General features: G+C 40.1%; 1 protein-coding gene across 1 annotated transcript in view; it reads left to right on the plus strand.

The window, feature by feature from the left end:
- The window catches only part of RXRG (retinoid X receptor gamma), a 198,804-nt gene continuing 177,671 nt past the window's right edge, over window positions 2,401–23,533 (plus strand). Inside the window, exon 1 of the mRNA XM_021088737.1 lies at window positions 2,401–2,503. The gene's annotated coding sequence lies outside the window, so the exon portion shown is untranslated. The remainder of the gene's footprint in view (window positions 2,504–23,533) is intronic.

Consider the following 23,533-nt stretch of genomic DNA (forward strand, 5'->3'; position numbering starts at 1 on the left):
CTTTTCATCAAAATGTACAGGGCATTGGAGTATAGTAGCAGACGGCAAAGTGCTAGAGGAAGCCCAGGGACACGGAGCTTCTGTCCACTTGAACTCTGGGGGAGGTGGCTCAGGCCCAGAGTCAAGGTACCCATCGTAGGTGGGTCTGGGGCAGGGACCTGGTGGAGTGATGGCGGGATGAAACACTTTCCAGCAGGTGATCACTGACGGTCTAGGTGTGGGAAATGAGAGGTTAAAGAAGCAGACCCCAAGAGACTGCATGAAAACAGTAAGAGCCTCCATGAACAGAGGCTGTTGACAGGCATCAGACTGGTCTTGTAGGGTCACTGTAATAACTGGGAAGTAATTTCCTTATCTTCATCTCCTTTAGTAGGATATTGTATTTGAATTAGAAGGTGCTTAAAAGTTATTCTGGGCAGGGGTGGGGGGGTGGCGGTTCCCATCATGGCTCAGTGGAAATGAATCTGACAACATCCATGAGGATGCAGGTTTGATCCCTGGCCTTGCTCACTGGGTTAAGGATCCGGCACTGCCATGAGTTGTGGTGTAGGTTGCAGATTCGGCTCAGATCTTGCGTGGCTGTGGCTGTGATGTAGGCCAGCAGCTACAGCTCCTATTGGACCCCTAGCCTGTGAACCTCCATATGCTACGGTGTGGACCTAAAAAGCAAAAAAAAAAAAAAAAAAAAAAAAGGTTATTCTGGGTTTTTAAATATCTTGTTACCTGGATTTTATCCCCCTCCTCCAGGTCCTAAACACTCAATATAATGACCATTAGGCACAATGAATGAGAATCTTTAGACATCACATTACTCAACTATTTGAATTCGAGAGTCCAATCATTTTTGCAAACTTCTTTCAGACTTTCCTTTAAATTTCCTGATTTTTATCAGGTGACTGATTTAGTATGGATCAAGAGATTACCCAGAGAATATTTTGCAGGAAAGTACAAAGGAGAAAATAAAAACAACCTATTAGCTTGAAAAGATATATCCCTTGAAAAATAAGATAGGAAAATTATTGTTTATTGTTCTAGAAGTATGGACTAAACCAGAAAACTTTTTGAATTGAATGATTATGAATTTTATTATGAATCATGTTGATCAAAAAAGGGCATGAAACTTCTAAAGTTATCTTGTTTTATCGGCTTATTCAGCTATTTATTTATATATTTATATATATTTATTTATATATTAAACATATGCTATGTGCCATATATTGTGCTAGATTGGCGGGGGAGGGACAGAGTTGAGTCATAAGACATGGACCTTGCTCGTGAGCACCTTGCAATTTATTGGAGAAGAGAGACAAGCAAATCAGTAATTTCAGGAAACTGCACAATGGGGAAACACACCTTTTTTTTTTTTTTGGCCATGCCCATGGCATGTGAGAGTTCCTGGGCAGGGATCAAACCCAAGCCACAGCAGTGATAACACTGGATCCTTAACTTGCTGAGCCACCAGGGAACAAGGGGAAACACACTTTTTTTATAGAAGTAGAAAAAAAGGCATCCAATTGCCCACTGGCAGCTAGGAAAGGCTTCATAGGGAGGTGACAAAGCTGAATATTTAAAGACAAATAAGAATTATCTGTATTGAGCATAACAAGTTGGAAGAAAGACATCCCAGGCAGAGGAATGAAATGTGCAAAGACACTTAAGTTTGATTGCTTGGTGTTTGTGAGGAATGGCAAATATCCAGTATAAAGCAGGAGTAGATGTGAATATATTTGGGAATAGAAGGGTTGGTGGCAATTGGGCAGGGAAGCTAGAGTGAGATAATGACGGGCCTTTTATGCCATGTTGAGTTGAATGGAATTTTATCTTATAGGGTTTGATGGCAGATGGATGTAGGGAGTAGGAGGGTGAGAGAAACAGGGGGTGAATCCCAGGATTCTAATTTGGAGGATGGGATGAATGTCTGTAACACAGGGGAGGGGAAGGGTTGTGGGAGGTGAGAAAGATAATCAGTTTACTTTTGGACTTGAGTGGATCTTGCCCAGGTGACAACTTACTATAGGCATCTGGCCATCAGCAGAGGGCACTAAATTTTGGTTAATAATAATAACCATTTATTGAGGATTTATTAGGTACTAGATACTGTATTAAGCCTCACATTAAATCTTCTTTCACCACCCTGTAACCACACCTTACAGGTGAGAAAGATCAAGGTACATGACTTGTCTGGCAACATGTGCTCAGGGGGAGCTGGGATTTGAGTCCAGGCTGATTCCAGAGCCTATGTTCTCAACCACTGCCTTCTGCAGAGCCGGCTTCTTGGAGGTGTGGTTAGGTAATGGGCAAAGATGAAACATTCTAGGACAGGATATAGAACAAGAAAAGGACCAAGGTACACAGCCACTATGGGGCAAGTATTAGAGGAGGAGCTCGAGGAGAGGACAAAGTTGCCACAGGGAAAAGGGGAAAGCAAGGAAAAGATGTCATCCAGAAACTCAAGAGGAGAATTTGGAGGTGCGAGGGGTCAACAATGACAAATACCACAGAGGTAAAAATAAGACTTGGACTGAATGGAACTTTTGGGTGTGTCTCTCTCAGTCTTCCAGGCACCAATCCCACATTTTCTTTCTTTCTTCCTTCATTTTTTTTTTTTTTTTGTAAATCATGGGGCTTTATTATTTCTCTATTTACATTTACTATAATTATAGTGATTATAAAAATTATACTATGTCCATTCTTTGATTTTATAAAACACAATTAAGAAACATACTTAGGCATTCCTGTCCTGGTTCAGTGGTTAATGAACCGGACTAGTATCCATGAGGACGTGGGTTCCATCCCTGGCCTTGCTTAGTGGGTTAAGGATCTGGCGTTGCTGTGAACTGTGGTGTAGGTCACAGATGTGGCTCAGATCTTGCATTGCTGTGGCTCTGGTGTAGGCCAGCAGCTACAGCTCCGATTAGACCCCTAGCCTGGGAAGCTCCACATCCCATGGATGTGGCCCCAAAATGACAAAAGACAAAAGAAAGGAAGAAAGAAGATCCTTAACTATATATGTTTTGAGACTATGTATGATTATCTTCCTTGGATTGGTTTCTTAATCACCGGCCCCACATTTTCAGCTGATGGCCAAACATAAGCATATAGGTGTTTCTCAGGCTTGGTCACCTTCTAAGTTCTGTTTCTGTTGATGGCATTAGTATCTTCTTAGCTATCCAGAATACCCACTTTGGGATGATCTTTGATGTTCTTGTCCCAGCTGGGACACCAATGACCCAATCCTGTTGGCCTTAACTTGGCAATATCTCTCTCATCTACCACTTTCTCTTCATGCCCTCACTGATAACCCAATTCCTTGCTTTTTATCTCCACCACTGTATTTCTATCCCAATTTATCTTCTTTTTTTTTTTTTTTTTATCTGACAAGGATTTTATTAAATTTATCTTCTTGCCCCTGGTTGCATTCTCCTCTAATCTCCCTTGCCTTTGAATCCTTCTAATGCTCACCATGCCACTCCCTAGCTCAGGAAACTTTGGTGGCTCTTCATTGTTTACAATATAAATTCCAAATTGTTATTGAAGGCCATCTATGACATAGCTCTAGCTTATTTTTTTGCAACCTTTCCCCCTGTACTATGTGCTTTGCAGCCTCTTTTCAGCCAAACTGAAAAATGTCTTGTTTCCAGTGTTCTGCCTCCTTAGATCCATTGCTCAGGCCAACCCTTCCACCTGGATGCACTTTCCTTTCATCTTTTAAGTCCAAATCTTACCCATCTTTCAAAGGTCATCTGAAATATTATTTTCTCAGTGAAGCTTTTCTTGACCCTTTCTACCAGAAATAATTGCAACCTTCTCTGAACTCACATGAGTATGACACTTTATTTGTACCTTTCTTGGGGGCAATTAATGCCTTCTACCTTATATTACGGGTTTAAAAAAATGTTGTGTCTTAGTTTTAAAAGGCAAAATCTATTTCTTAACTATCTTTCTAGTCCTCATTTTGCTTATCACATAGATGGTTTATATGAAGGTGTTTTGTTTCATTGAATATTTATTTGTTGAGTGAATGGATGGATAGGCGACATTACTGCCAGGATATGGGCAACTTCTGGATATTTCCTTCCTAATCATCTCTTTAGACTGAGCCTCCTTGGTGCCCTGCCGTCTCAGCTGAGTAGTATAGACTCATAACTTAGGTTTGTGAAATGCTAATTTTGAATAGTGCCAATGAATGAAATAGAAGGCTTAGGTAGCCATTTGATTTTTGAGATATGCTCTAAAAAACTGAATTTTCCTATTTGGAGAAAAATCTGCAGTTCTCTGGGGCATTTCAACAGCCAGTCTGGTTATTCTTGAGATGTTTCATGTAGTCATGATGTTTAGAGTGTACCTTTGAATTTGGGTCAATATTAAGGGTAAAGGAAAAGATGCTTGTCTTGGAGATGGTATCCTGTATCCCTTGGAAATATCTTCAAGTTTGGTGACTGTATAGTATTTCCACGTTTTCCCTTAACTCATAGATAGGACCAGATTAGAGAATTAGGAGCCATAGCCAGGACACCAGACCCAGTTTGGTGGTGCCTGTCTGTCCTGCTTGTGAAATTCAATCTGGAGTGTGGAGTTTCCATGGCTGAGCTTTCTACCCTGCATGGGTCTCTTCAGCCTTCTCTTGCCTTTGAGGGTATTTTCCTCTCTAGCCACAGGTGAATGAGCTGCTTGTTAAGCTAAATGCAGTGGAACTTAAAGGAGGGATTAATGGAAAATGACTTATGGTGTTATGTTTATTTGGGTTTCAATGTCAAGTTTAAGCCTATAATTTGAACATACAATCAGTTAGAGATTGTAATTTCTTACTAGCTTGGGCAGAGCTAAATTCCTCCTTGAAAATGGAATCCAGGTTTTGTTACTTTCTATTTAGCTGCTGTTGTTGATGGTGGTGAGAATAATCGGAGGTAAAACTCTTACATGAAGAAGGGGTTATCCCAGGATTTATGAGCTTTCTGGGACAATCCACCTGTGTATCCTACAGAGGATAGCATATCTTAATTAGAGAAGACCAAGGGAAATTAACTTTGTTGCTGATTATCTGCCTGGTATGGAATCTGACAAAGAGAGCATTTCAATAGTCTTAAAAAAAATCTTTCTGTTTCTCCCTATCCTTTCTTATCCATCTTCCTCCCTCTATCCAGTGATGAGCAGTGAAACTAAGGTAAATGTCACATCTTCATTAAAAGGGGAGGCACCACCAATTCTGAGGGAAGGGATGGTGGGCAAAGACACCCAGCACCTACTGCTCTTCTTGAACAGGTGCTACAGGAGCTGCCTGATTCTCCCTCCACCTGGTCCATAGGTACTTGTATCCCAAATGTGAAGCTCAAAGATAAAGAGGATCCTGGGTGTCACCTCTGTTAGCTTGCACATTATTTGTGCTTTCATCCCCTCTTTCTTTATGTCCTCTTTCACCCAGTCTGACTTATTCACACTGTCACCTTCCCACATGGAACCTAAAGGGATTGCTTTGGAATTGTTTTTTTCACTGGAAATTAGTGGATCCACATGTGCTCACAATTTTTTTGTCTCCTATTTTAGAAAGAATTTGCAGTTTTTGTGAAAGTACTCTGTTGACTTTCCCCTAATTCCTTGTTCCTTTAGTCTTGGGTTCTACACTCTTTTCCCTTCTAATTTAGATCTCTTATAGTCTGCATTTAGTGTCTTGGCGTGCTGTTCATTAGAAACTTGGAGGGGGTGGATTTTGACTTCTAGAATTAAAAATTAGTAGGAATGTCTTTTAAAAAGAAGATCAGATCAGTCTTTTGTGCTATGGCTAGCTGAGGTTTGGCAATGTTATGTGGAGTCTGGGGCTGAGAATTAAAAATCCAGAGTTCAAACTGGATTTACTTTTATGGAGTACACCAAAATAGGCTGAAAGAATCAGGTGACTCACTGCACAGGCAAAGGTAACTAATTTTTAAGATTCTAGCCAAGATTGTGAAGAGGGACCAATCTGGAAAAATCAACCATTTTATATCCCTGAGTATCTTATTAAACTTTCTGTAATGACTGAGAATGATGCTTATATAACACCTAAACCAATACTCAAACCACTGTAGGGAATTAAAGCCAGTAGGAGTGGGAATCACAGTTATAGAGCACTTTATGGTTTGTTGTTATTCCTTATGACAAAACATGTCTTCTCATTTAATCTTCAAAATCATCACCATATCCCAGAAACAAGGCATCACTGTTACTTTATTTTATAGATGTAGTGACCGAGGCCGGAAGTTTTAGGTTAATTGCCCGAAAGCCACACCCAGTGACTGAGACTGTCCATGTTACCTGACTTCAGATATCAGCTTCGTTTTGTACATTTAAGCCTATAATGTTGGCAAGCAAAGGGTATAAAGACAGAAAAATGAACATATTCACATTCAGAACCTTTCCTTTCCCCTACCTTCAGAAAGGAATGCGTCTCAGGTGGGCAGCTGCTTTTGTTCTGTAAAATCACATGCTCAGGAGGGAGCAGAGATTGAGCCTTATTGGCCAGGGCAGGGAAGTGCTAGAGGGAAAGAAAAGGAAACCAGAAGGGGGATGATGGCAAATGCAGGCTGAGAGGTAAGAGGTAGTTTTTGGAGATATTTGGGGAGTGTAGGCTGTGAACTTGGTAGAATATCAGCTGTCTAGGAGAGAGAGTAGGAAAGGGAGGGGAAAGAGCATCTTGAGAAATTTTATTGTTACTGTGGATGGAATGCTTCCTTGGTGCCTTTTAAAGACACTGCAGCAGGAGTTCCTGTTGTGACTCAGTGGTAACGAACCCAGCTAGTATCCATGAGGATGCGTGTTCAATCCCTGGCCTCATGCAGTGGGTTAAAAGATCCAGCACATTGCCATGAGCTGTGGTATAGGTTGTAGATATGGTTTGGATCCCGCTCTGCTGTCGCTGTGGCATAGGCTGGCAGCTGTAGCTCTGAAGTTCCATACGCCTAGAATGCAGCCCTAGAAGGCAAAAAAAAAAAAAAAAAAAAAAAAAAAAAAAAGACATCGCAACAAAGATTTCAATTGTTTTTCAGATCTCTTTAAAGGCTGGTTTGTTCATTCAAATTCAATGCTTCTCTGATGCGGGTCTAGGCTTATGGGTGTTGTGTGAGCTGGAAAATGAAGATGTTAGCCCAGGTTTTCACTGTCTTGTGCAGTTAGGTAAGGAAAGAGAGATCAACAGTGTATCATGTCCAAGCTCAACAATGCCAAAAGGAACTCAGCAATGCCAATGAGAGACGGGCAAAGGAAAAATTTCTTCCTCATCTCCTCAGCCCTGCTGGTGCAGGTCACAGTTAGGCCTGAGCCAAAGAGCCTCAGATTAGAATTTGGAGGATCTGCACTCTTGAAGTCTCTTTTCTCTTTAAAACCAAAAATTCTTCTTGGTGCTAATCTGATCCTTTTATAGTTGCATAAGGACTGTGGGTATCCTTTTATTCACAGCTCTAAAGGGAGACTTTTTGGCAATTTCCCCTAATTGCATAGTTTGTGGTAAGCACGGTCTTGTGACTTGATTCCCCTGGTATAAGAGTCTGGGCAGCAGCGCCGGCCATGGGTCATGAACCGGGTATGGAAATATGCTGCCTTAGCTGAACTACTGACCTCGTCCCAGGAGAGAATCCACAGAGTCCCAGCTCTCTCAGGGCTGGGAATAGGAGAATCTGAGGTCAAAGGTAGACTCTGGCACATGACTTGCCCAGGGATTTCAGGTCTGATTTCACCGAGAAATGGTCTTGTACATGCTCATTTCAAGGCTGTTAGTTCATGATGGGAAGTTGATTACTCCCTAATTACCTACCAGTGTCCAAAATGGGCTAATTGTGCTACGTGATAGAGCAACCGCCTAGTCAATAGTTTGAAGAGGACCAGAAGCAAATACTTTTCTTTCCTGTCCCTTGAGCTACTTCCTTCCATAACATGAAGCAACTATGCTTGCAAAATGATGTACATTGTTCATTCCAAAATACTGGCCAGTGCTTGATTAACACTGTAATTTAGGAGATAACATTTCATAGCTTTTCCCCCCTTTGGTTGCAACTTTCCCTGGAGATGACTACTTTAAAAGGAACTGCCTCGTTCGCATGAATAAATTTTAACCTTTAACTTAAAAAATGTCATCCACATTACTTTATAGTCTTATCTTGTGGTGTTCATTTTTGTATTAGATAGGACACTTTGGCTTGTAAGCAACAGTTAAAAAGCCAAGTCAATCTAAAGTTGTAACAATGTCTTAGGTGGCAGGAAAGACCGTAGACATATTAGTAAGGCTTGGTTGTGTTCCCAAGGCCCCTCTCTCCACCTCTCAGCTCTGTCCTCCTCCTGGTTGTCCACAATTTTGTCTGTGTTTTGACAAGACAGCTGTCAGCATAGACCTAAGATGACGTGAGCAACTGGAGTGACTTAATTAACTGAGACATCTTATGTCTGAGCCTTGGTTTCTTTATCTGTAAAATGGGAATAATAATGCTTCATTTACAGAGAATTATGCAAATATATAGTGAATTCATGACGATGTGTTCCTCTGTGGCTATGAACATGAGTTTCAGAGTCTTACGTGGCTCTTAAGTTATTTGTGTAAAACGAGGAGATTTACATACCCGCTTTATAGGGTTGTTGGGATTTAAAATGATAGACTGTATATGGATTCTCCAAGAGGGTGCCGGGCACATGGAGCCACTTAATAAGTGGTAGCTATTATTTGAGTAGAATTTTGAAGTGACCATGAAGGATTTGAAATGAAAAAGCAAACTCAGGCATGGGAAAAAAGCAGGGACAGTCGTTCATAGAGGAGGCAATTTGGGGTAGGGACAGCAAAGTAAGCTTGGGTACTGACCAAGTGTAGAAATGTGCTTTGTATCAGAGCTATGATAAAAAGACAGATACCAAGGGATGGTCTAAAGAAGATCCTGTCAGCCAACCAGGAGGTCAGCACCCTGGATGTTTCCATCAGGGATGCTGTAGTTTCGGAAGTATTTTTTCGTGGCATAACGGTGCCTAGTTTAGTGCTTCATCTTTGATCAGTGTTTGTTGCACTGACTTGAATTACCTTCAAAGTCAGAGATAGTCCTCTTAAGCCTTTGATGGTGGCAAATCTTCCTTCTAGGAGAGTGGGTTTTGTAATTCAGAGCCAAATCTAATGAATAAGATAAAGGATCAAGCTGAGTAGTTCTGATTCAGATTTTATTTATTTACTTATTTTTATTTTATCATTTATTTATTTATTTATTTATTTTTGCTTTTTAGGGCTGCACCTGCAGCATATGGAAGTTCCCAGGCTAGGGGTCAAATTGAAGTTATCCTGGCTGGCCTACACCATAGCCACAGCAGCACCAGATCCTTAACCCACTGAATGAGGCCAGGGATCAAACCTGCATCCTCATGGATACTAGTTGGGTTTGAAACCTGCTGAGCCACAATAGGAACTCCTGATTCTGTTTTAAAAGATCAAACTAAACTAGTGTAATTTTTCCCTTTTGAAAACAACAAGATGAGTAAGTTGCAACACTCTAAAAAATCAGTTTCATAATTTCATATTTTACATATGGAATATATGGACTCAACAAATGACAGAGTTCTTGCTACATACTAGGCATGATATTAAGTGCTGGGGTTACAAAGACTAAAAAGTCTTTCTTCCTGGGGAACCCATCATTTGGTGGGGAGAGAATAGAAGACTGATCCTCAAAATGTAGTGAGATCACACTTGGGGAGTTCATTTGCCTTTTGTGTGAGGTCATGGGCAGTGGATATGGGTGAAGTGGGATGGGGTGCTTTGGGAGGTTTTATTTTAATTTTATTTATTTATTTATTTATTTTTAGTCTTTTTGTCTTTTTAGGGCTGCACCCTCAGCATATGTAGGTTCCCAGGATAGGGGTCCAATCGGAACTATAGCTGCCCGTCTGCACTGAGTCACGAAGGGAACTCCTGGGAGGTTTTAATGTAGAGGTGATGCTTGAGCAGGATGTTGGAAGAGGAGTATGAATTTACAAGAATAAAGAGAGTATGGAGAGTGTGTGTGTATGTATCTCAGAGAGATATTTGTGTGTGAAGGTTTGGAGATTACGGATATCAGAAGAATGTTCTGAGAAATGAGTTATATCAAACAGATGAAACCACTTAAGTGTAATTTTCCCCCATTAGTCGAGGCAGTCAATTTTGATATATAACTAGGGTTAGTGTTTGAAGAATCCTTCTAAGGTGCTCTGTCTTAAAAATCAGCAAATGAAAGGTAGCTGAGAGAAAGACGTGGTTTCTGCCCAATTATTCCTCCCAAAAATTGTGTGAGGATTTTACAAAGGAGAACCTGATGTTCAGTGGATTTAAGTAATTTGCCTAAAATCTAGAAAGCTAGGAAGTAGTGGAACTGGGATTTTTTTTTTTTTTTTGTCTTTTTAGGGCTGCACCCACAGTATATGGAGGTTCCCAGGCTAGGGGTCAGATGGGAGCTGAAGACACCGCCCTACACCACAACCAAGGCTACAGCAATGGGGATTCTTAACCCGCTGAGCGAGGCCAGGGAACTGGAATTTGAATTGGAATCTGCCTCACTGCAAACAAACACCAAGCTCAGAGTTCCTGATGTGGCTCAATGGGATCTGCAGCACTGGGATCTTGGGAGGGCTGGGATGCAAGTTAGATTCTGGACCCGGCACAGTGGCCAAGCTGTGACTTAGGTCAAGACTTTGGCTCAGATCTGACCCCTGTCTGGGAAACTCCATATGCTTCGGGAAAGCCAAAACAAACAAACAAACCCTCCAAAACCCCCATGCTCGACCATGAATATAATTTCATCTTTATCTGATGGCTCAGGACTTGCTCTCAGCTCAGGACCACTGTTTTGAGCATGAGAAGGTTCTGTACAATTTGGTAGCTGGAAATGCAGCAGTGGGTGCAGAGGGCTGAGTGCCTAGACTGACCGTGGGCAATACTCAGACCAGGGATTCTCAGATTTCAGAATGTGTAAGGCTCCTCTGGGTGACGTGTGATGGTTCTGATTTCCAAACCCTGCTTCTGAGGGTCTGTCTCTTGTGAAGCACCTTGGGTGATTCTGAAGCAGATGGTATGTGATTGACACTTTGATGAACATCACCCTAAATGAATTTCTTATATGAATATGGTTCTCTCTCTTCCTCCCTCATTCCATTCTCTCTTTTCCTTTCTTCACTTCTCTCTCCTTTTCTCCCTTTTTCTTCTTCACTTCCTCTTTTCTTCCTAGTCTCTTGTATTCTCCTTCCTTCCTCCCTTTTTTTTCTCCCTCCCTCTGTCCCTGCCTTTCTCTCTCCCTCTTTCCTTTCTTGCTTCTGTTAATTGGGTTCCGATGATTTGAGGAGACTATGCATAAGTACCGTCCTCTCTCCCTTTCCTCTCTATGCCCCAACTCTCCAACAAGACAGTGCATTCCTCTCAGGCAGGGGTTGGGTACTCTGTGTGCCTTTCACAGATACTTACATGGGTATCTTCCCCCAATGAAAATATACACTATGTACCTAATACCTTCGATTACTTTACAACTGGGCAATTTGAAAACTGTAATTCCCCCAAGGTAGGCATGCTCAGCTATTTGCCTTAACTTTCCAGTCTATCTTTGTGTACTTTCTCCTCCTAGTCTCTACCTCTCTAGCTCTCCTGCCCTTCACATGATCCTGGAGTGTCTTAGATGTGTAGACTATAGACTGCTGCTTAGCATTTTCTTTCTAGTTCTGGTTCTCAGCATTTCTCCCAGCCTCTGATGAAATTTCAGCCTTTGGGAATCTCCAGCCCTGTGCTTCCCTAGTCATGTTCACCTATTCAGATGCTTTTCTCATCTTGCGCTTCTTTTTTTGGTGGGTGGGGTGGGCCATGTCTGGGGCATGTGGAAGATCCTGGGCCAGAGATGGAACTCATGCCACAATAGCGACTTGAGTTGTTGTAGTGACAATGCCAGATCCTAACACCCTTCACCACAAGGGGACTCCTTATCTTGCACTTCTGAATAAAAAGGAAATCCCATTTTCGTTTGCTTTTCCTTCATTGCTCCTTGTTGTATGTAGCTGGCTGCTACCTGGGTATCCCCCATTCTGGTCAGAGGATGTGAGGGCTGTGTGGGTGACTTGAACTCATCCCAGTTAGGCTGTTTTCTCTTCAAGGTCCTGTGACAGAGCCCAACACTCTTGGCGTAGTGGATTCCTTGCACCATATCACACACAACTGATGGATTCCTTTCTGTCTCTTTGCCTTGGCCTAGGTACCCAGATTCTGGAGTCAGGAATCAGGTTGCATGGGTTGGAATCCTGCTTCCTAACCAAACTTGGGCAAATATTTTAACCTAAGCCCCTGTTTCCTCACCTGAAAAATGAGGACCATGAGGTGGTTGTGAGGTTGAAACAAAATGATACTTGAAGCGAAAATGCTGCTTTATGCTTTATGTTCAATTGCTGTTACTGATTATATTTTACTCTTCCTCTACTTCCCCAATTACAATTCTGTCAGTCTTACAATGCCCAGCTGGAGCTCTGCTTCATCCACAAAGCTTTTTTTGTACACTCAAGCCAGCAGAGAACTCTGTCCTAAATTCTTATGATCACTCATGTCTCAGGTGAATGCTTGATTGCTTTTAATATTTAATATTGTGTTACTATTGCACCGGGTCCTAATTGGTTTTATTCTTGTCCCTGGTATAGAGCAAAGTCCTTGAATACTGATAATAAAGACTATCTTTTTCTTTTAGCGTTTTCACCACCAGTTACATTGTTAACATTGGTTCTTTTTTTCATGGTTAAGGATATACAGATACATGCCCTCAAAATGAACTCATTTGGGATAAACAGACATAAATTGGCAGCATTTAAACTACAAATGACAACATCCTGGGGTCCAACATTCAACTGCTCTGTCCAGTAGCTGTTCTTATTAGACAGGAAGAAAGTCTTTATTCAGAGATAAGTGCATTTTAAGGCTTGAATGAGTAACTGATGGAAGATACTGTTTTGACACCCATCTCCTTCTAAAGCTGGTGATTTTCAGCCCTGGATGTACAGAGAATCACCAGGGAGCTATTAAAAAATACTAATGGTCAGGCAATATTCTAGGCAAGTTAAATCCAGATCTCTTTGGGGAGCACCCAGTTGTAGTATTTTTAAAAAACTTACTAGGTGGGTTTTTTTTTTTTTTTTTAGATTTTATGTGTTTATTTTCTAACCAATCATTATTAATTTAATCAATCTCTCATATATATGCATGTATTTTTTTTGCTGGCCACACCTGCAGCACGTGGAATATCCCAGGCTAAGGATCAAACCCATGCCACTGCAGTAACCAGAACGAGTGCAGTGACAATGCTGGATCCTTAACCCGCTGAGCCACAAGGGAACTCCAAAATATATTTTAAGTGGCAATTATGATACATTTAGGAACATCTTCTCCTCTACTAATACATTTGAAAAGCTTGCTAGGTTACCCTATAAGGGAAAAGAATCTGAAAATGAAATAGACACATATGTAGGTATAGCTGAATCGCTTTGCTGTACACCTGAAACTAACACAACGATGTAAATCAACTATCCTTCAATAAAAAATGAAAAGCTTACCAGGTGGTTTTATGGTTTTATTATGCAGCCCAGGTTAAGAATGTTGAATGGCTTTAAAACCAGGTACCACAGCCCCTCCACCTGGTGAATGGACTTTGAATTATATGCATTCATCCTGTTTTTCTAGGGTGTGGGCTGCAATTAGCTTGTAGGAATTAGATTTTAGGAGAGCATGGATATCTTAAAGGTCCAAACCATGTCATGAAAGGAAAAGTTTATTATCATGAGGCTGCTCACAGACACTCAGTGTGTCTAGAAATAGAATTTTTCTTGCCCTAGGTCGCTGGTGCTATAGTAGAGAACTGACAGGGCCCCATGAGGGCCTAAAGTATTTATAACTCTTACAGTATTTCTGCAAGGTGAGCTTTGCTGCCAGAGGCCTGAATCGGGCAGTTAAGAGTCACTAAGACAGAGGAGTTGGACACAGCTGCTCTGGGCTCCTGGGGAAACAGCTCTTAGCACTGAGAGAGGGGGCTCAGGTGTCCTTCCTGGAGAACAGAAAGGAACAAGACCAGGGCACAGACTCCCCCAGGCTTCCTCCTTCACCTTGCCCGAGATATTTTGCAAGGAATCAACTAAGACTTTTAAAAACACAGATTTATTGAAGTATAATTTACATAATGTAAACTTCATCTGTTTTAAGTTCAATGAGTTTTAGTACATTTACAGGGCTATGCCACAATTACCACAATCCAGTTTTAGAATATTTCCTTCAGCTCCAAAAGATCTTTTGTGCCTGTTTGCAGTCAGTTTCTACTCCCAGCTCAGATCCAGGAAACCACAAATCTGCATTCTATCTCTCTAGTTTTGCCTTTTCTGAACATTTCATATAAACGGAGTCATATCATGTGTAGTCTTCTGTGTCTGGCTTTTTTCACTTAGCATAATATTTCTGAGGTTCATCCATGTTGTATAGCATGTGTCAATATTTTGTTCCTTTTTTCCTGCTAAATGGTATTACATCATATAGATGTGCCACATTTTATTTATCTATTCGTCAGCTGATGACCATTTGGATTGTTTCCACTTTTTGCCCCTTATGATTAATGCAGCTATGATCATTCATGTATAAGTTTTGTGCAGACATATGCTGTCATTGCTCTTGGGTAAATAGCTTGGGGTGGACTTCTTAGATTGTACGGTAAATTTATGTTTAGCTTTTTAGGAAACTGCCAAATTGTTTTCCAAAGTGGCTGTACCATTTAATATTTCCACCTGAAATTCATAAAGGTTCCCATTTCTCCTCATCTTTTCCAACACTTGTTATTATCTGTGTTTTTTATTTTAGTGAGTATGATGAAGTATCTCATTATAGTTTGGTTTGCTTTTACCTAATGATTAATGATGTTGAGCATCTTTTCCAGTGCTTATTTGCCATTTATATATCTCCTTTGCCTACATGTCTCTTCAAATATTCTGCCCATTTTCAAATTGGTTTGTTTGTTTTTATTATTTAGTTGTAAAAGTTCTTCATAGATTATAAACACAAGTTCTTTATTGTATATGTGATTTGCAAATATTTTATCCAGTTCTGTAGCTTGTCTGTTCATTTTTTTTTTTTAAACTGCTAGATAGTCTTTTATTACTAGTTTTCCATTTTAGGGACATGGGCCCCCAGTACAAGAGGGTCAAACCAAGAAAAAGCGGGTGTAATAACTCAAGTCTATAACAAAAAGGTGGGTCAAGAGTCTCAACCTCTGCAAAATGGACAAACTATATTTTACACCTAAAAGCCAGTTTTTCCTTTTGAAAGGCAGTGTGGTATATGATAAGAACAAGAATTCAGGAACCAAACAGGTCTGGGATTTTTTTTTTTTTTCTGGGCTATAAACAGTCTTTATTTTCTTTTTCTTTAAAAAAATTTTTTATTGGAGTATAGTTAACTTACAGCATTGTATTATTTTCAGGTGTAAGCGAAGTGAATCAGTTATACATACACATATATCCATTATTTTTCCCATATAGATTATTACAGATTATGGAGTAGATTCCCCTGTGCTACACAGTAGGTCATTGTTAATTATCTATTTTATATATAGTAATTGGTGTATGTTATTCCCATCCTCCAAATTTAACCCTCCCACTCACAGTTTCCCCTATGGTAACCACAATTTCGATTTCATCTTTTCGCTTTCTTAATCGTGGTTTTGAAGTTCAAAAGTGTTTAATTTTGATGAAATCCATTTCATCAATTTTTTTTTCTTGAATAGTACTTTTCGTGTCTTATCTATAAAATCTTTGCCTTTTCAAAATCATGAAGTTTTTCTTCTAGGTTTTAGGAAATTTTAGATTTTCTTCTGAAACTTTTATAGTCTTATCTCTTATGATTAGGCATTTAATTAATTTTGAGTTAATTTTTAGGTATGGTGTGAGTAGGAATCTAAGCTAATCTTTTGCTTGTGGATATCCAATTATGGTTTTTATTTTTATTTTTTAATTATCTTTTGGCCTTTGACTTGCCTTGGTGCCTTTGTGAAAATCATTTGACCATAAATTTAAGGTACTATTTCTGGACTCTTGGTTTTATTCCATTGATTTATATGTTATCTTTATGGTCAGTACCACTCTGTATTGATTATTATAACTTGTTGATAAGTTTACAATTAGAAAGTATAAGCCCTCCAACTTTGTTCTTCCTTTTTCCAAATTGTTTTGGCTACTCTGGGTTCTTTATATTTCTGTGTAAATATTAGCTTGTCAGTTTCTGCAAAAAATCTGCTTGGCTTTTTTTTGCTGTTTGTGTCATTGAACTTACTGATCAATTTGAAAGACAATTGCCAACTGAACAATACTGAGCCTTCTAATCCATGAATATAGAATGTCTCTCCATTTATTTAGATCTTCTTTATTTTTTAATTTTTTGTCTTTTGTCTTTTTGGCCCACACCCATGGCATACGGAGGTTCCCGGGCTAGGGGTCTAATCGGAGCTACAGCTGCTGGCCTATGCCACAGCCACAGCAATGTGCCAGATCCAAGCTGTGTCTGCGACCTACACCACAGCTCACAGCAACGCTGGATCCTTAACCCACTGAGCAAAGCCAGGGATTGAACCCACAACCTCATGGTTCCTAGTCGGATTCATTAACCACTGAGCCATGATGGGAACTCCAGAACTCCTATGTCTTCTTTAATTTCTGTCAGCAGTGATTTGTAGGTTTTGGTGTACAAGTCTTACAATCAATGTTTTTTGAGAATTTGTGTGATCCCGCCAGGGAAATTTCTTTGTTTTTTTTTTCTCCCAAGAGGTCTCATGGAAAACGATGAAGAGAGGTACATAGCTTAGCACCCAAGGATAGGAGGGAGGCAGTGTGGTGAGTGGGAAAAGCACTAGCCTGAGGATCAGGAGGACCAACCCTGACTGGAAGCAAGCCACTTAACCTCTCAGTTTGCTGATCTCTAAAATGAGTACAATAGAATTAATTTTGCTTCAAGGTTGTGAAGATTAGAGATAATGTGTGGAAACGACTTGGAAAAATGTTGGAGTGTAATGAGTGGGGTACAGTGAGTACAGTGGTGACTAACATTGTTGGTGCCTGTGATGATGATAATTATACAGCATCGTGTATATGCCATTGAAGGGTTCTCATCCAGGCCACTGACTTTCTTTGCAGTTCAAGGCAGAGGCCAATGATCCACAGTGAAGAAGTGAATATTCCATCTTCAGACAACTTTTAAAAATTTAATTAATTTATTTTTTAACTTTAAAAATTAAATATTTTATAAAATTGAAAAGGTTACTTGCTATTTACAGTTATTAACAAAATATTAGCTCTATTCCCTGTGTTGTATGGGGCCCATCTTACACCCAATAGTTTGTGCCTCCCACTCCCCCATCCCTATGTTGCCCCCAAAGGGTAACCACTAGTTTGTTTTCTATATATGTGAGTCTGCTTCTTTTATGTTATATTCACTAGTTTGTTGTATTTTTTTAGATTCTAGATGTAAGTGATATCATACAGTATCTTTGTCTTTCTTTATTCAGACAGTTTATTGAATTAGCTATTTTCATCCACATTTGGCACCAAGGAAACTGATGTTCAAAGATATAAAGTCAAGTTCCTAAGGTCACAGAGTTAGTAAAAGGCAGAGAAGGATTTAAACCCAGACTTGTCTAACTTCAAAGCTTTTGCTTTTTCTCTACACCTTGCCACCCCCACTCCCTCCAGCAAGTCTCATCAGGGGATCTAAAAAGGCAATGATAAATTCTGGGCAAAGTATATACATAACTCTCAATGGAAAAAGCGGATACTGATAGGTTATTAATATATCTTGCTTATCTTTCTTACTTAACATGTTAAAGGTTTAATTTTGCCTCAAGATACAGGAAGGCAGATGTGATTTTCATCACTAAGGATTAGATGGGAAAACCATGCTGAATTTATAAGGGGTGATCACAGTGAGCTGTTTCAAAAAGTCACCTGGTTTACATGGCTATAGAGATTGAGATAAAAGGCAACGTTTGTTTCCAGTTTTCAGTGTGACCAACCTGAACACTAAATTCCACTTTACAGTTCCCATTTTCTCAACTCAGTATCATTGGTGAGTGAAAGATGGTGGTTGTGGCAATGTGAAATTTCAGACCCATAGCTGCAAATGTCCTCCTGCTGGTTACTCTGGGCTTGTTCAGTGGCAGCCCAGATGGCATGTATATGAATATAGCTGAGCCTGCACTGATGGTTCAACAATTTTTTTCTTATTTCCCATGAAGGAGATCTAGGTTTTGATTTCTAGCAAATCCTTTAATAGGGCGATATGGAGAGTGCATAGGCTTTGTAACCAGTTACATTTATTTTTGTTCTACTTCTATTGTTTGCTAGTTTTTTGACCCCAAGAAATGTATTTCACTTATTTGAGCCTCAGTTTATTCATGTAAAATGGTGCAAATAACTTTTGTGAGGAGTAAAATGAGATAGTGTCTATAAATCGCTTATTACTTTCAGGAGTGTACTATGTTCTAGACAAAGAGTAGCTTTTCTTCCTTCTACTGGAGTTTGAAATAACCAGATTTAGTTTTAAACAAACCTCACTAAAGGCAAGTATATTAGTCAGCTATTGCTGTGGTAATAAATAGCCCACAAGGCTCAGTGGTTAAAATTCACATATGTGATTTCTTACTCATGTCATCTGAGGGCTGCATTAACTATACCTTTGCTGGACTGCACTGGGATAGGTTCTGTTTGTTGTATCTTTTCATTTTAGTATCCTAGTTGAAGAAGATGCTATTCTCATGGCAGACAGCAGAAAATTAAAAGAGCTGGAGCCAATCAATAGAAGAGTATTTAAAGTTTCTGCTTGGATGTGGTATATATCTTATTTGCTCAATGCTCATATGGCCAAACCCCAAGTCAATTGGTAGGGAAGTATACTTTACCTAAAAGGAAGTGTGGGATGGGCTCTGTAAAAGAATAAACAAGCTACCTAAACAGGTAAGAATTTTGATGGAGGGAATTCTTGGTAATTGGAGAGGATTAATCATTATATACATGGACTATTTGGGCTTCTTTGTTTTTATACTCTTTGAGGAATCTTTTTTCAACATTCCCAGCTCAGATGACTTGGAGTTCCAGACCCATATTGCCAGCTGGCCACTTGATGTCCCTATTTATAATTACATATAAATATCAATATGTGGATTGACAATCCAGCCCTTGTCACTCTAGGACCAGTCCATCCAGCTAGTTGTATATATTGAACACTAGACTGCATCCTTGCTACCTCCATCTCCCTCACTTGCTTATCCAATCCGTTTTCAGGTTCCCTCATCTTTACCTCCTAAGGGCCACTTTCCTCTGTCCTCACCCCCAAACCATGATCCTCTGTCACCTGGACTCTTGCAGTATCCTCAACTATCTCCCTCTATTCTTCCCTTCCTGCCCTACAACTACAGCCAGAGTCATTTTCTAGAAATTTGAACTTGGCAATATCTCCCTCTGACTTAAAACTGTTCATTGATTCTCCATAGCTTTTAGGATAAAGCCCCCAACCCTTTCCATGACCCTTAGAGTCCCGTATGGTCTGGCTTTATCTGTTTCTCCTGTTTTATTTTAATTACCTTCCTTATTGTCTGTGACTACAATGTTCTCCCCTTTCAAATCCCTGAATCTATCATTTTGTCACCTACCTTGGGGACTTGGCACATGCTTCCCTCTGTTCGGAATATTTTGACCTTGACCCCCATCCTTGAAATACTGGCTCAGATGCCTCTCCCTTGCTGAAATACTCCCACGCCTCTCCAGGCTGAGAAATTTGTTTTCTCTTTTATAATGTAAAAAAGGTTATGTACACCTTTATGTGTGTAGAATGCATCTTGTAATAGTATTATTTGCTTATGTGACTCTATCTGGGCTTCAAGGCCTGAGGGCAGAGTTCTGTCTTTTTCTCCAAACAGTGCCTTTTTTTTTCCCCCCTCATCTGAATTTAACTAAAACTGTGCCAAAGAGAAACCCAAATTCTCTGCTTGCAGAACTTTTTTGGAAAAAACCCCATTCATTCTCTCCCTGGCACAGTGTAGGCCTCAGAAAAATGGGAACTTCAGGGAGAGAATGAACCACCTTAGCACGTGGTTCTAAGGAATCTTGCCTAGGATCCTTGCTTTTCCAATGGGACTCAGAGACTAGTGTTACTTGACACCTACAAGCTGCATGACCTTAAACTAGTCATCTTATCTCTTTAGGCTTCAATTTCTTCATTAATAAAAATAAAGGTTGTGGCCAAGAGTTCTGCTATCTCTTCTACCTTCCAATTTTTATGGTTGTGATTATGAGGGTTAGGTCCTTTGTATAAAGAATCTCTAAGTTTTAGAGCCACAAACAGAGTTTAATCCCCATTTTAACTTGAGGGAAAAAGAATAACAGGGATTATAGTGTGTTCAAGGTTCATGTAGCTCATGAAGAAATAGCTCACTCTACAGAAACTACTGATCATTATGGTGAATTTCTTTTTACTTGTGGTTTGCTGGGTGAGGTTGAGGGGTTAAGACAAGATCAGCCTAAACAGATTTTTACTGGAATCCAGCAATCCCTAAGAGGCTTCTTAGCAGGAGACTTGCAGGGTTTCAGTGCTTCAGAGTAAAGCTGTTGCATTATGGAGCTCCTGCCATGTGTATTGCACAGTGCCAAGTTCATTGGAGATAAAGAACTATAAGCCATGGACTACTTCTGAAGGAGACCAGATCAAAGGATTAAGCCAGTTCTGATCCACTTTGCTCTTTGGGAATGAGCTCATAGTCACTTAAATGGGTTTAGGGGGTGACATCCAAGAAGACCCCAAGTCATATGCCAGACTGCATTGTTCTTAAACCCTAATCTCTTGGCCTCAATAATTGGCCTGCTTTAGAAACCAACCAGCCTTCACCCTTTCCTAATCTGATTGCATTTAGCATTGCCTTCAGATTGCCCCACATTCCTGGTGATTCCTCCTTTGCTCCTCAGAAGCATCAGATGTGTTATTGCCAGAGCTGATGGCTGGTATACTCTGTACACCATCTGGATACTTGCAAGGAATGGATAATCCTTTTAAAGTCTTAATTATAATAGATGATTTGTTTGGCCCTGTTTTCTAATATTAACTTTTAGATAGCCTGTATCAAATCCATAAGGTTTGAATTTGAATCCTAGAGATAAAGAGCAGTTAGAAACAGGGAGGAGCTGATCATCAAAACAGTATGGTACTGGCAAAACAAACAAACAAACAAACAAACAAACCAGAAATATAGATCAACAGAACAGACTAGAAAGCCCAGAAATAAACTGAAGCATCTCTGGTCAATTAATCTACAACAAAGGAGGCAAGGATATTCAATGGAGAAAAGACAGTCTCTTCAAAAAGTGGTGCTGGGAAAACTGGAAAGCTACAAGCAAAAAAACTGAAATTAGAACACTCCCTAATACCATACTCAAAAATAAGTTCAAAATGGATTAAAGACCTAAATGTAAGTCTGGATACTGTAAAACAGAGGAAAACATAAGCTGAACACTCTCTGACATAAACCTCAGCAATATCTTTTGAGATCCACTATCCTGAGTAATGAAAATGAAATAAAAACAAAAATAAACAAATGGGGCCTAATTAAGTTTAAAATTTTTTGCATAGCAAAGGAAACCATAAACAAAACAAAAAGACAACCCACAGAATGGGAGAATATATTTACAAATGAAGCAATTGACAGGAAACTAAAAATAGAACTACCATATGATCCAGCTATCCCACTCCTGGGTATCTATATGGAGAAAACCATAATTAGAAAAGATACATGCACCCTAATGTTAATTACAGCAGTATTCGCAATATCCAAGCCAGGGAAACAACCTAAATGTCCATTGACAGAGGAATGGATGAAGAAGATGTGGTATATATATACATACAATGGAATATCACTGAGCAATAACAAAAAATGAAATAATGCCATTTGCAGCAACATGGATAGACCTAGAAACTATCATACTAAGTGAAGTTAGTCAGTCAGTGAAAGATAACATATGATGTCATTTATATGTGGAATCTAAAAAACAAAAAGGATACAAATGAATTTATTTGCAGAACAGAAACAGACTCACACTTTGAAAACCTTATGGTTACCTACATACGTAAAACTGTCGCTTAGCTGTACAACAGAAATCGACAGAACATTGTAAATCAACCATAATAAAATTCTTTTTTCAAAAAAGAAGAAACTGGAGTTCTCGTCATGGCTCAGTTGTTAATGAATCTGACTAGGAACCATGAGGTTTCAGGTTCGATCCCTGGCCTCCCTCAGTGGGTTAAGGATCTGGCATTGCTGTGAGAGGTGGTGTAGGTCGAAGACATGCCTCGGATTTGGCATTTCTGTGGCTCTGGTGTAGGCCAGCGGCTGCAGCTCTGATTAGACCCCTAGCCTGAGAACCTCCATATGCTGTGGGTACGGCCCTAGAAAAGACAAAAAGACACACACACACAAAAAGAAAAAACTTACGGTTACCAAAAGGCACAGGTAGGGGAGGGGGAGGGGTGGACGTTTCTGTTGGCCATCCGTATGTCTTTTGAGAAATGTCAATTCAAGTCTTCTGCCCATTTTTCTGTTGGGCTATTGGGTTTTTTTGCTGTTGAGTTGTGTAAGTTGTTTGCACTGCTTAGTTTTTTAAACCTTAGTTTTCTTATCCATCCAATGGGACAGTAATTTCTTCCAAAGTTGTGGAAAGGCTCAATGAGTTGGAAATCATGCTTACAATATTGGGTGCTATTCTGGGTGGAGCCCAGTCCTCTCCTCCTCAGGTGGGCCTGGGTTTGAGGAAAGGTGATATGCTGAGTGGAGTCATGTGCACTGTTATCTAGGAGATGTCCTCAACCCTATTGTGACCTTGGAATCTCAGAAACAGCAGTTGTGTGAATGAAGCAGAGGGTTTTTCCCACAGCCAGCGTTTTGTCTGCTCATTCTGCAAAGACCTGGCAGGAAGAGGAACTCCAACAGATGGACTGGAGTTGGAGGTGGGGGGGGGGTGGAGAGGGTGAGGAGACATTGCTCTTAATCTCAGGCACACAAGGTTAAATTACTCACACCCATCATCATTTTCCTGTGCTAGGTTCTTTTTCTTTTTTTTTTTTTGCCTTTTCTAGGGCTGCTCCAGTGGCATGTGGAGGTTCACAGGCTAGGGTTCTAATTGGAGCTGTAGCCGCCAGCCTACACCAGAGCCACAGCAACGTGGGATCCGAGCCTCGTCTGTGACCTACACCACAGCTCATGGCAACACCAGATCCTTAACCCACTGAGCAAGGTCAGGGATCGAACCCACAACCTCATGGTTCTTAGATTTGTTAACCACTGAGCCACGACAGGAACTCCCTCTTTTCTTTTTAATTTAATACTCTTTACCCTCATTCCCACTCACCATTAATTTAATGCACTTAAAATTGAATTTAAAATGTATGTAAGTAACATGATATTGTAATAATTCAGCAAACAAAATTTATAGGTGCTCTTTTTCTGGTAGGCTTTTCCTAAGC

This window comes from Sus scrofa, chromosome 4 (genome assembly GCF_000003025.6).
Source record: "Sus scrofa isolate TJ Tabasco breed Duroc chromosome 4, Sscrofa11.1, whole genome shotgun sequence".
NCBI lineage: Eukaryota > Metazoa > Chordata > Mammalia > Artiodactyla > Suidae > Sus > Sus scrofa.